At 42.4% G+C, this 13521-nt stretch overlaps 1 protein-coding gene across 1 annotated transcript in view; it reads right to left on the minus strand.

Moving 5' to 3' along the window:
* Positions 1-13521, minus strand: part of Fyn (FYN proto-oncogene, Src family tyrosine kinase) — a 215799-nt gene that overhangs the window by 120319 nt on the left and 81959 nt on the right. Inside the window, exon 3 of the mRNA XM_023722326.1 lies at positions 1588-1656. The gene's annotated coding sequence lies outside the window, so the exon portion shown is untranslated. The remainder of the gene's footprint in view (positions 1-1587; positions 1657-13521) is intronic.

Below are 13521 nucleotides of genomic sequence, written 5' to 3' on the forward strand. Positions count from 1 at the left end.
AGAGAGAGAGAGAGAGAGAGAGAGTACAATGTTATCCCTGCTCTAAATATTAATGTCCCTGCTGGGCTGGGGATGTCACTCAGTGATACAGTGCTTGCCTATCATGTGGAAGCCTGTGGGTCTAAACCCCAGGACACCCACACACTTCCCATGTTCCCTAATTATTTATCAATGAGGTAAAATACTTACATATCTACATGGGATACAGTATGGTAATTGGATACATGTGTAATAGTCCAATTGGGGTAACAAGAAATTGGGCCAGGCACCTCCTGAGATCCTATCCATCTCTTCAGATCCATGAAACTAGAATGTGGTCACCTATAAACTAGGACCTTAAACATCAGCCCACTCAGTGTGACACAGCTGGTTATTCTCAAATCTCAAAACTGCATTCTGTTAGTCTAAACTAGACAAACTAGACATTATCAGTTCAGTAACTGAATCTTTGTGAAGGTACATAATAAAGACAAAACAAAAATAAAAAAGATTTGAAAATGAAAGCCTAAATATGGCAACTGAGGTACACACTAAGAGTGTTATACACCCTAGGTCCCCTCTTCTCCTTGTTGATTTGGTTCACCACAACATTAACTGAAAAAAACTGAAAAAAAGCTCCAACAGTGTGGTTTTGTGTAGCTGCAAAGGTGACAGGAAGGGAAGTTTAACAAGACTGGCTTGCTTAAGAATGGGTCCCTGGGGACACAGAAGAAGGTACACGTTAGAGTGGACACTGGCGGGAACCGCGATGAGCAGCTGTAGCACCCGTGACAGTACATGGGTATGGCCGACTCGTCAGCCTTCTGGCCGCAGATCCACACTGCAGGTGCTTATGCTCAGTGGCACATGTCCAGGCTCCAAACCAGGCTGCTCTGTTAGGAAGACTCTCACAACACTGAGCAGCCACTACACCCCCAGCACTCGCTCAGTTCTCATGTAAGCCTCACGAGGCAGGTAACATTAAAGGCCTCAGCTTATAGAACAGGAAACAGAGATGCAGAGAGGTTATGTAAAAACCACAAGGCGCAGAGGCTGCATTTTAACCTGGGTGTCCTGATCCCAAGGGCTGTCCTCGTTATTACTGCGAGTGAGCTGTGGGTAGCTGCTGAACTCAATGTTCTCAGGCTCTCACTGCTGCCGCCGCACTGGTCTGTGGGCTGGCTCATGCTGGATTCTTAACTTCCTTTAGCTCCCCATTCAATAAGCAGCTAGCTGCCTCCTTCGCTCTCATTTCAATATATGGGTCTCCTTGCCTTGGAGATTATTTTATTCTGGTCTGCAAGTTTATTATTCATCTTACAAAGCTGGCTTAGAACATAAACTGCTGAGGATGTTCTTACCCTATATCTAGAAGATTTTTCAAATCTGGGTATTTTAGAAAATACCATATTACTTAATCACAGTAATAAAAAGAAAAAAAAAATCACACTGCCAGGAAACAGTAATGCAATGTTACATTCAATTAAAAAATTCCATTTTTTCTAAATTCAGCATAGACTTAAAAGGTGTTCAGAACAGGAATGGCTTTTCTTCAGGAGCACCATTTTAACAGTGAATTGTATTAGAAATAAATACAGCAACACTTACTAAATTTCCGCCAACTACCACAGACTTTATATGCACCACATGTCTTCTAAAACAGCAGCAGGACTGGTCCTGAAAAACAACATAACGAAAGAAAAAACTTATTCAATAGGCATAATTTAACACACATTGATCTCTTCCTTTGGTAACAGTGACCTCTTCCCTCCACTTCAGGTGCCTGCTGATCTACCAAACTCTCCCTACCAGATTTCTCTTTGATTTTCATAGGAAGACGAAACCAACTTATAAATACCCTTAGCACATAGTTAATCAAGGAAGAAAAGGACAATAAAATAAACCAGAAAATGTGCTTACAAATATTTTGAATTTTAAATTCTAAAATAATCACAAACAAGCGAACAATGGAAAAGCATTTAATAACTCAAAACATTTCACTCCCAAACCAATCTTTATTCCTTTTTGTCCAGTAACACCCTCTCTTCAGTTGCGAGATCCCGAGCTGCGCTAATATTAAAATGATCTCATCTCTGGCAGCTTATGAGGTTCTAAGAATGTAGGTGACCCCTTACCATTCTATACTTAGATTATAAATGACTGAAGTTAGGCAATAAATAAACACATTCTTCTTTTACTTCTCTTTACAAAGTGAATGCCAGCTGTTCGTTCAGTCATCACCCCCCCCAACACACACACACACACACACACACACACACACACACACACACACACACGGCTCCTGTGTGACACAAGCACAATTCCTGCCTTTCTGAAGCACTGAGTCTAGCCACTCGTCCCAACTGGTCCTGAGTACCTGGAAATTCCTCATCCTTAAAGGCCTCACCTAGACTTAAGGAACAGGCAGTGACTGCCCATGTGTGGATCCATGTTACTAAGGGCCAGCCGTCTGACTTCTCATCTACTCAAGACCAGACAGAGATGCTGTCATGTCCCACAGATGTGAGTCTCTGGTTTGGGGGCATGTGGGTCAATAGGTGGTCTGGTAAAATTCCATGTCCTGCTCCAAGTACCCTCTCCAATGATGCTGTGTTTGTGTGAGAAGCCAGAGATGGCAGTCAGCCACCAAAGCAACTGTCTCACAAAGTTCTACTCCAAACCAGCCACACACTTCACTTAGACCCCTGCTGAGTCTGTGCTGGCTAGCCTCAGGATGGACCCTGAATTGTCTTATGCTTTTTCCTAAATTGCTGCAGTTCAGGATTCTTAAGTGTCTTTTGTCAAAACAAAACAAAACAAAACAAAACAAAACAATACACAGTTCTTCATATGCAAATGAAGAGAACATAATAATTTTCTCCATTGAAAACCATTCATCAGAGCACTGTGACCACTGGCTTTGGCAGCAATTCCCCATTGGTAGCATTTTTCACATGGAACAACAGGGCAAGTGACTCTGAGGGCAAATGGGAGTGTACTCTCCCCTTCCTATTAACTACTAACACTGAGCTACACTTGCAGAGAACAAAGGTTGGACTTGGCCTCCCCTCCCTTCTTTCCTTGTATTGGAAATCAAATCCAGGGCCTCTACACTGAGCTACAACCCTACAACTTTTTAAATTTTTTATTTTTGAAATTTGGCCTTGTTAAGTCCCTATGCTACCCTGGCTAGGCTCAAACTTGTGATCCTCCTGCTTCACTCTCCTACAGTGCCAGAATTTCAGACATGTGTTGTGTGCCTGCTGGCATATTCTTTCTGTACTGACGGATACTTAGATCTGTTTCATTTGTTCTTTTTGAGATATTCCAGATATATACGGCATTAATTACTACAAAAATAACTGAACGATAGAGTAAGTAGTATGACTACTGCTTTTCTCTACAATTACAATGTCTACACTTTCACCAATATGTAACAAAATGTTTATCAGTGCTTCTTTACAACAATATACAGTACTGCATGTAGCTTTTCAAATGTATTTGGTACAGGGTCTCACTACAAAGCCAGGACTCATAGTGATCCTCCTGTTTCCAGCTGCTCTAGTGTGGGATTACAGGCGTGCCACCATGCCCAGTCTCCATGGCCAGCTCAGCGCATCCGGGGGTGGGGCTGGCATGGCATGTGGTGCTGGGGATCAAACCCAGGTCCCTGAGCTTGCCTAAGCAGGCAATTAATCCACTGAGCTATTTCACTGGCCCTTGCATGTACTTTTTGCTTCTAATACATACCACAGACCACTGTGTGGTAGTTTTCTTGCTAGATGCTCGTAAAAAGGTTAATACCACTCACATTTCTGAGGAGGTCATTATTTCTTCCCAATAGAGCCCGCATATTCTCCAGACACAACACCTCACGAGTAGATGACAGTACTCTCAGCAGGGGAGTGGGGGCCTGAATGGTCTACGGATTTGCAATGTCCCAAACCATAACATTAGCATCACCTGTGAACTTCTTAGAACACCGAGTTCCTTTCCCCAAATCAATCTATTTTACAAGACTTGCCAGGGAATCTGTGTCCATACTAAAGCTGTAGAAGCTCTGACCCAAGGGAAACCCATTTGTCTTGCCAGTGACTCGTTCAAATATAAGCACTTGGCTCACTTTAAGCCAATGAAATGTGAAGAATGTTTTGCTGGGAGCTTCCCCTCATTCTTCAGGGACAGAAACTCCTTCCTCCTAAACATAGTGTGGGGTGTGATATCTAGAACCCTCATAAGTGTCTTGCCTCAGCCTAAAGATAAAGCTGGTTCTAGATGGGAAGAACAGGGAGGCGAGTGCAGGTCACCATGTCAGGCCCACCCTCTGGTACTCTGTGGTACCTCTGAGTTTCCAATAAATTTCTCATGTTTAGGCCTCCTTGAGTTGGGATTTCAATTATCTGCAGCTGGAAAACATTCTAATAGATCAGCCCCAATTAAGTATCATAAGAGGAACAGAATGCCCTGAGCTCAGCCTCATGCTGAAGAGCCTGGACAAGGCAAGGCACAAAGAAACCAGAGCAGCAGTTAGACTCTTTTGTTCAGGAAAGTGACCCAGTAGTATTTCCGGTCCTGACAACTATGGTTCATTTGCACATTTCCAAAAGGTTTCTAAAGCAGTCAGTCTCAAAGACCAACCAGAGGAAATGCTGAACATTATTTTAACCAGAGTGATCAACAGTTGCCTTCCTAAGAAGTCACATGGATGTCATTTCCTGCAAAGACAATGGGAGACTAATTGCTCAGCCCCAGCCTCCAAGAGGCACAACAACCTGCAATATATGATTAATGAAGAGTAAATAAGGAAGAGCTGGAGCTCTCAGAATCAGTTTCAGGGTCTGCTAAAGTTATGTGGAGAAATGGCAAAAGGGAAAAAAACAGCCAGCTGGTCTGGGAAAAGTTAAAGAGCCGCAGCTTAAGCAGCCACCATTTTTTACACACCGCTGGTACTTACTAAAGTCCTTTTGGAGGAAACCAAATAGACCGGCTATTATGCAAACCACATGAGGCTCTGGTATAATTTTGTTTTACACAGAGAAGTGATGTAGTCAAGGAGAACTGGATGTCTAAATAGATGATCTCTCTTTGGTGAGGCCTAGCTTTCTTTGCCATGAGAACATATTTTGGGTTTGGGTTGAGCTTGGGTTTGTCGTGTTGGCTTAATGAGGAGCAAGCATTCTCTCAAGTGGAATATAGAATATTTCCCCAAATTCTGTATCCTCAGAACTCTTTTCTTCTTTTGCTTTCTCTTTCCTGATACCTCATACATGTGTGCAGTCCCAGCTACTGCTCCAGCAGCTGAATTAGATAGAAATATTACAGGCAGTAAGACAGGGCCAGGCCCTCAAAGGAGATAACACAGAAGACAAGATACCTAACAACTGTGGGAGGAACGGATGCTCCTGCTGTGAGCCAGACCAAAGATCAAACAAATGCTGTTCTTCCTAAAGACTGGCATCCGGGATTGATCATCACCCTGAGTAAACCAGACGAATCACTGATCTGACTACTACTACTAGGTGGCTACCTGATAAAGTCCTGTTCTACATTCATGCCCCCTTGCTACATGACTCGCTTCCCCATTCAGTCCTGGACTTAATCAATTTCACCTGAGCAATGGTGTTTGTAATCCCATTGGTTGACCATAGTTTTGTCCCACCCCACATCCACCTAAGCGAGTTTCCATTTTCTCTACCTTAGCCCCGCATGGTTTTACACTATAAAAATCCCTGGAAGAGAGCGCTTCCCAGAGACCACCCACTCGGGGGCCCTCCTACTGTCCGTCTCTCAGACAGGAGCTTTCTTTCCTTCAATAAATATATTCTGCTTATAACCTCAGTTTGCTCCTGAAATTCATTCTTGGGTTTTACAGAACACGAACTCGTCCCAGGTACCTTGCAGGTCGGGAGATCATTTTTTCCCCTATGTCATTTTGGAGGTCTGCCACCCGACATCAGTTTTTCTCCCTATATCACTATCATATCATGTGATGAGTTTCAAACCACATTTCTAGAGCTATCACTTGTGTTCCCGATTCATCACCCACCTCTATAAAGGTGCCTTGAGAAGAAGGAGCTCATTTTAGTCACTATTCCATTCCCCATGCTTCATGCAGTAGATGACATGGAGTATGAAGATGTTTACTGAATGAATACCTGCAAGACTCTGTCAGACTCAGGCTGTCTACAGAAGCTCTCGCCATCACTTCCTGACTGACCCCTCAGGTGCTACCCTCTCTTCTTCAGCCCTATCACATATATACTCTGGATCATAGTTTCAATCAGGTCCCTCTTAGAATATCTCTGATATACTTTCCAAGTGAGAAATGGGGCCCATCGAGGATAAGAAGCCTACTCAAGGTCTTACAATCAGTGGGTAGCAGGGACTGGATTTTAACATAGGTTGCTGACCCGGCTACTCGGTCAATGACTAGTGCAAAAAACAATAAATGTCTTTCAGCAGAGCCTAGTATAGGACCTGACATGTGGGCATGCACTCAGGAAATATTTATGACTAAATGAATAAATTAACATTTATTTAATTAATTAAATTAAGATAACACGGGGAACCAGCCTGTCCCTCAAGCCAAACTGAATATAACTCCCTTCCCTTCAAGTTCTTGCCCAACTTCTTCCATTAGAATCAGTCTCCCTGTATTTGGCCCTCTCCCATAGACCTGATCATATGAGCCCAGCTTACCAGATAGCTCTCCACAGCCTAGAACCTAGTCTGAATTTTTCTGAGCCACAAGAACCTTGCCAGGCCCAGTCGCTGGCCCAGAGGAGAGAACTTTTGCTCTCAGAGGGCTTTATTCTTTTTAAATTCACCCTTATAACCAAGTAATATGCATTGTTTAAGGGGATTCCAAGTCTTCCTCCAGTCAACATGGGCTGACAATCTAGCAAGAACATACCAGCAACCTCTTTCCCCTTGGAGAACAGTGAAAGTCTTTGCTAAGTCTTATTTTCAAAGCAAACACTGGGGAGGGAGCCAGAAGAGAGTGTGCTCCCCTTCCCTTTCCAGCTTCTGCCTCTATGGCTGTCCTGGGGGCTAGAGGTACACAGCAGGCAGTCTGTGCCTACAAATCACAATGGATTTAAAATACAGCCCTGATTCCTTCCATGCTACAATATTCTCTGCAAGCCTAGAATCGATTGTTTGAAAAATTAAAGAATTCCAAATGGTAGGGTCATGCATTAAACAAGCAAGCACACAAACAAAGTTCTGTCACCAGGGAGAGGAGTGGGAAGTCAGAAACACACAGAGTTCCCTCGGAAACCAAGCCAGCTTTTTGACTGGCTGTGGCCTTTCCTCCTCACTGAGGGATTAGGGAGGTGCTTGGAGAAGCATCGCTGACCCATCAGCTTCTCCTTCTGGCTTCACTCCAACAAGCTGGATGGACCAAAGCAAGGCTGTGATGGTTGTTTTATTATTTGCTAGAGTGGGAGCAAATAGAAGGGAAGAGGAGGTAGGGGAAAGCAGGGGTTGGGAGGACAGAGGTAAGCACGGGAAGACACTCAGACAGTAGAGAGGAATAGGTGGCCATGAACTACGAGGAAAGGGAAGGTCAACCTGCAGACAGCTGACTGCTCCTTTTCTCAGCCACTGCCAGGGCAAGAAGGGATCAGAGGCTCACTGTTGAGCAAGGCACCCCAAATCTGCAAAGAGCTCATTTTCAGCTACCTAAGAAGTGTAGAGGTCCCCAGATGCTTGGCTCAGGGGCTGCATTATGGAGACAGATGCTGGGCTCATGGGCACAAACGGGTGTCTTAAGTCATACAAATGAATAAATGGCTGAAGGAGAAGTAGTGCCCCTGCAGGAGGTAGATGTCCAACAACCTATTTAACCAACCCTGAGGACCCCATGTTATCAATCAATTTACCTCTCATAAAAACGTTTTTGCCATGCATGATAATGCAGGATTATAATCCCAACTACTTGGGAGATAGAGGCAGAAAGATCAAGCTTGAGGCCAGCTTGGGCAATTTAGCCAGACACTGTCTCAAAAAAATAAAAAGGGCTGGAGATGTAGCCCAGAAAAATAAACCCCTGAATACAACAAAAAGCAAAAACAAACAAAACCTTGCAGCTTTGAAGTAATTATTGATTTATCTGCGCAGTTCTGATTTGGGACCAGTGAGATTTCAATTTAAACCTCAGTTCTGGAAAGCTCAATAAACTTTAAAAAAAAAAGTTCTTAATAATGTGAAGGAGGTGAAGTTTTTCTTTTCTTTTTGCTTTTTAATTCACCAAACTCTAATCTCCATCAAAAGAATACCAAACATCCAAGAATAAGTCCAATGAATGATGGGTAAGACTTTTACACTGAAAACTATTATGCAGAAAAATTACAAACTAAATAATAAAAGATTATGCCCTGTACTTGGGCTAGAAATTTCAATGTTTCTAAAATTGTTAATTCTCTCCTAATTTGAACCTTCAATGTAATTTCAAATAAACACTACTATTTTTTTCCTAATATAAATTAATAAGCAGACTCTAAAATTTATATGGAAATACAAAGGGCTAAAGCTCAGAAAAATTCTGAACAAACCCCCCAGGCTATCAGGCCTTATTAGGTATCAAGACTCATTAGAGAATAATAGAGATTAAGAGTAGTATTTTCTGCAAGGATAGACAAAGAGATGAATAGAGTATCCAAAAATAGAGGTATAGGCTATAGTCGTCTAATTCGTAAAAAGATGGCATTGAAGTTCATGAAGTGGTTCTGGGTTCATCGGACATTGTGGGTTGAACTCTGTCCTTCTAAAAGATGTTTTAGTCCTAACCTCCTTCAACCTCAGACTAGGGAATAGGCAAAATAGAGTTGTGGCATATGAGGCTATACTGGATTAGGGTGGGTCCTGAACCCAATAAGACCCGTGTCCTTAAATGAAAAAGAAAATTTAAATACTGAAAGATACAAGGCCAAGTGGTAACTGGGCAAAGATCGAAGTAATGTAGTTGTAAATCAAGCAATGTGAAGAATTCCCAGCCGCCATCAAAAGCCAGGAAAAGCGAAGGCAAGATTCTTCCTGCAGGACCTTCAGAGGGAGCAGGGCTGTGGCCATGCCTTGATTAGGAGCTTGTAGCTTCCAGAAGCACCAGAGAACAAATGTCTGTTGTTGTGAGCCACACAGTTTGTGATACTGTGTTACATTACAAAAACCTGAGGAAATGAATATACTTAGTATTCATATAAAAAAGAATGTTAATTTCTACCCTACATGATGTAGAAACTCAGTTCCAGATGGATGGAGAACTAAATATGAAAAGTAAAATAGTCAAATTTTTAGCAAACAGCACATTAAGTAGCTTCATACAAGATTTTTGGGAAAAAAAATCCAAAATGTGCTGACCATGAAGGAAAAATATGATAATTTAGACTTATTAAAATTAAAATTGAAAAAGGTTTTCTTCAAGCAGCATCAACAGAAACAAAAGGAGAGCTGCAGAGTGGAGGAGTTAAGTGCAAATCACACAGTGCAGTAAAGAAATTAACAGACAGCTGAGATGACAAAACAGGAAATGACCAATAAACATAAAATGATGCTCTAGATCAGCATCAAAGAAAAGCGAGTCAACATCACAATGTGTTACCCACACATACTTACCATGTTGGGTCAAAACGGTAAGGACAAAAACCATGAAGGGTTTATGAGGTTATGGAACAAGCGAAACTTCCATGCCCTGCTGGTGGGCGGAGTCACTGAAAATCAGCAGTATGCAAAACAACTGAACACATTCACACGCGATGATCCAAGGATCCGTCTCCATGACGTCCATCCTACAGAAGCACTACACACGCACACCCTAACTACTGCTAAGAGCCCCACACTGGAAACAGCTCAAAGGCCACCTACAATAGAAGAGGTTAAACAAATAAATGCTGATTTAGTTGTATAATAGCATATCATACAGCGATGAGAATGAACAATTACTGACAGGGCAACATGGATGAATCTTCTGTATATAAAGTTCAAAATAGATTAAAAACTAAAGTTTTTTGTTAAAAATCAGACTATTGGTTACTCTCAGTGGAAGCTGGGAAAGTAAGTCTGAGAGGGCTTTCAGAGTTTGAGTGATGTTTTTGTTATTCTGGTTGCAAGTTACAAAGAAGTGTTCACTTGGCAAAAAATTCATGATCACAGTGCTTCAGGGTGTCTGCACGAATGCTGTTCTTTAATCTTTAAAAAGCACTGGGGAGGGCCTGCGAGGTAGTTTAGCAGACTAAGCGCCTGCTTGGGCAAACACAGGCACCAAGGTTCTATCCCCAGCACCACATGCTCTGTAGGCCCTGCCCCGGGGCACACTGAGCCAGTGACTGAGTCGGGGTGTGGTGGCACACACCTGTAATCCCAGCGCTGGGCAGGTGGAAAACAGGAGTCCAAGCTGCGTAGTGAGACCCTGCACCAAATACGTAAAAGTAAAAAAATCATGGGATACCAGTTAAACCAGATAAACAGAGCCCTTATAAATGCTGAGAACAAAAGAGCACAACAATTTAATTCAAACAAATTAATTCAAAGATATGCTATGCTTTTAAAAACTTCATTAAATTGTGTTTTTATTCATTTAAGATGACTGTCTTGTCAAAGCTGTTTTATTATTGCATGTTCTAATGGCACAAAGAAAACGGTTTCAAACTAAAACACATAATTTTAATTTCATGTTACTCTTTGGTTTTTTTTTTTTAAATGAAGATTTGAGTACTCAAGCTCTACCTGTTTATGTCCAGCAAAGAGTTTCCTGGGGCCTTGGTTTATATTCTCCTGACCTCCCTAGGATAGGACAGCCTTGGGGAAAAGGCATGGAACAGTCAGTGTTTCCCCTCCAGAGTCTCCACCTGAGAGCAGCACATTCCTCCCTTAAGAGACGCACCGTAAAAAAAAAAAAAAAAAAAAAAAAAAAAAGATATGCTTACAGACATTTTCTATCCCATGGTCTGAAATCCTGAAAAAAAAAACACCCAGACCACTGCTCCCACCTTTGTGAATCTCTGGGCTCCTCATATGCCTACACTGGAATACGCATGTCCCAGAAGTCAGGCTGAGTCCTGGCCTACCTCAGAGCAGCCTCCATGCCCAGAGGAAGGAGTTTCTGTGCCTCAGTGTTGCTGTCAGCTTGCCTTCCGCTTTTTGCGAGGTCTTCCCCTGCTATCATTGGTCATGTGCCCAATACAACTGCCCCTGTGAGTACTGAAATAAACCCCTTGCTGTGTGAACTCTGCTGGCCAGAATGGCCCACTCAGATGACTGCTCCTCAAACGCTGGGATGAAGGAGATTTACCAGGATAGCTGGGCTGGCATATGAGACTGTGGGTGCTTCCACAAGAGCAGCAGGGAGCCATACACACTGTGGTCTACTTTCCGGCTGTAAAAAGAGCTGCAGAGGTCTGTGCAGGAGGTGGGCCCCTCATCCTGAGAGGAAGGCCTCAGGGCTGGGCCCTGGAGCTGGGTTGCTCTCCCCCCAATCATGAAGAAATCTAGGCCTTTGGTTACACCGCATCCACAACGTCCACAAACATTAGCCTCCGAAAGAGCCCTGAGACTCCAGCTCTGCCATTCTTATGCAGACTGTTGGATGCTAACCCTAGTCCAAAATTCACCATCCCACAAATGATGATTTTCTCAGTCCTTTAAGAACTTCCCCCAGCTCTCCCTATTATTGAGCAACACTGGCTTCTTAAATTTTTTTTTATTATTATTATGAGTGCCACAGGGATTTTTTCTTTGAAAAGAAACAAATCACAACAGTCAAATATGGTAATCAGTTAAGAATTTCCATGGACAAACAAAAATCAGCCAGACTGACTCCTGGAGAAAGCCCTTCAGCCTGATGACAGAACTCTGTCTCTGAGAGAGTCCCATTACACAGCCTTGGGGCAGAGCTGGCCAGCTGCTGGCTTTTGTATAGCCCACGAACCAAGGATGGCTTTTAATTTTTATGTGGTTAAAAAAAATCAAAACAGTATTTTGTAACAAATGAAAGTTATGTGAAATTCAGATTTCAGTTTCCATGAATGAAGTTTTATTGGGACCAGTCATGCCCACTGGTTTACATATTGTCTGTAACTGGTTTCACATGACAGTACCAGAATGGTCTCAATAGAGACCCTGGGTCCTACAAAGATGAAACTATTTATTAACTGGGCCTTCACAGAAAGGGTATGTTGATCCTGAGTGAGGCTGCTGCTATGCTAGCAGAAGGCCAGCCCCTGCTCTGGCTTTGCCTGAATTTTGTGCCTCTGGCTGTCTCTGCAGTTAGACAAGTCCTAGTGCTGGTGCCATCTTCCCACAACCAAGTAAACTGATACCACTCACTAGGGCAGTGTCTTTTAGCATGTGGTATGTACTCAATGCATCAAGTCATAAAATTCAATGTGGTTGGTTGTGCCCCACATTTTCTTTAGTAAAATAAAAAAGAAAATTGATTATAAAGGGTATTGCTATGGATCAAGTGATATTCTCTCAGAATTGACACAAGTAAGTCTCTAACCTCCAGTGGGCCTCAAAATGTGATGCATTTGAAAACAGGATAAAGAGAGAATCAAGTTCAAATGTGACTGGGTCCTACTTCAAAAGATCTGGTATCTTTATAAAGGGAGTAACTTTGGCACAGACAACAGAGGGAGAGACCCTGTAGAGATGCAGGGAGAAGACAGTCATCTATAAGCTGAGGAGAGAAGTCTCAGAACACACCAACCCCACCAACTTTGAACTTTCAGCCTCCAGAACTGGGAGAAAATAAGTTTCAGTTGTTGAAATCCTTCAGCCTATGGTGCTTGGTCACAGAGCCCAGCAAACCAACACATAGGTATTATTTTGTGGGAAAACTTGTTTTCATTCACAGCTACATATGATAGATCTGTAACACAAAACTATTAAATTCTGTGTTTCACACCAAAATAAAATGAAGGACATTATCCTAGAGAGAGAGACATGAATGCCTAGCAGCAAAATCGCCAAGAAAATGATGTTTGCAGACAGAGGAGGGGTGAAAAGCCCATTAAACAAGTCAGCACTGTGTACATCATCTCCTTTAATCCTTCCAGTGAGCCTACGCCATGAGTCACCATCCAAACGTTCAAAGGATAAAGTGAGGTATACAGCCAGGCATGACCATCATGAACCAAGTCCTATGTTCATGTCCCCAAGAATAGGTTGTAGCTTGACAATAAATTAAAGTCAACATTCCTAAGTAGCAATAGCTGATATTTACCAATTACTCAAAATGTATGGCCAAGGACACAGATTAGCGGAATAAGTGCTTGCTTGGTAAGCACAAAGTCCTGAGTTCCATCCCTGGTACCACCAAAAAAAAAGCCTCAAAAGGTGCCAGAGTCCATACTGAGCTGCACACAAACAACTTTGTTTCATTTTTAATAATAATTTAAAGGAGTAGGGTCCATCCCTATTTTCCAAGAATAATCTGGAAGAAATGAATTAATTTGCCCCAGATTACAAGGCTATTGAGTTATAGGTACAAAATTTGAATAACTCTTCTGTCATTTGAGCTACAAATGCCTGCATCTATGACAA

The sequence above is a fragment of the Octodon degus genome, unplaced genomic scaffold (assembly GCF_000260255.1).
Source record: "Octodon degus isolate 3935 unplaced genomic scaffold, OctDeg1.0 scaffold00090, whole genome shotgun sequence".
Taxonomy (NCBI): Eukaryota; Metazoa; Chordata; class Mammalia; order Rodentia; family Octodontidae; genus Octodon; species Octodon degus.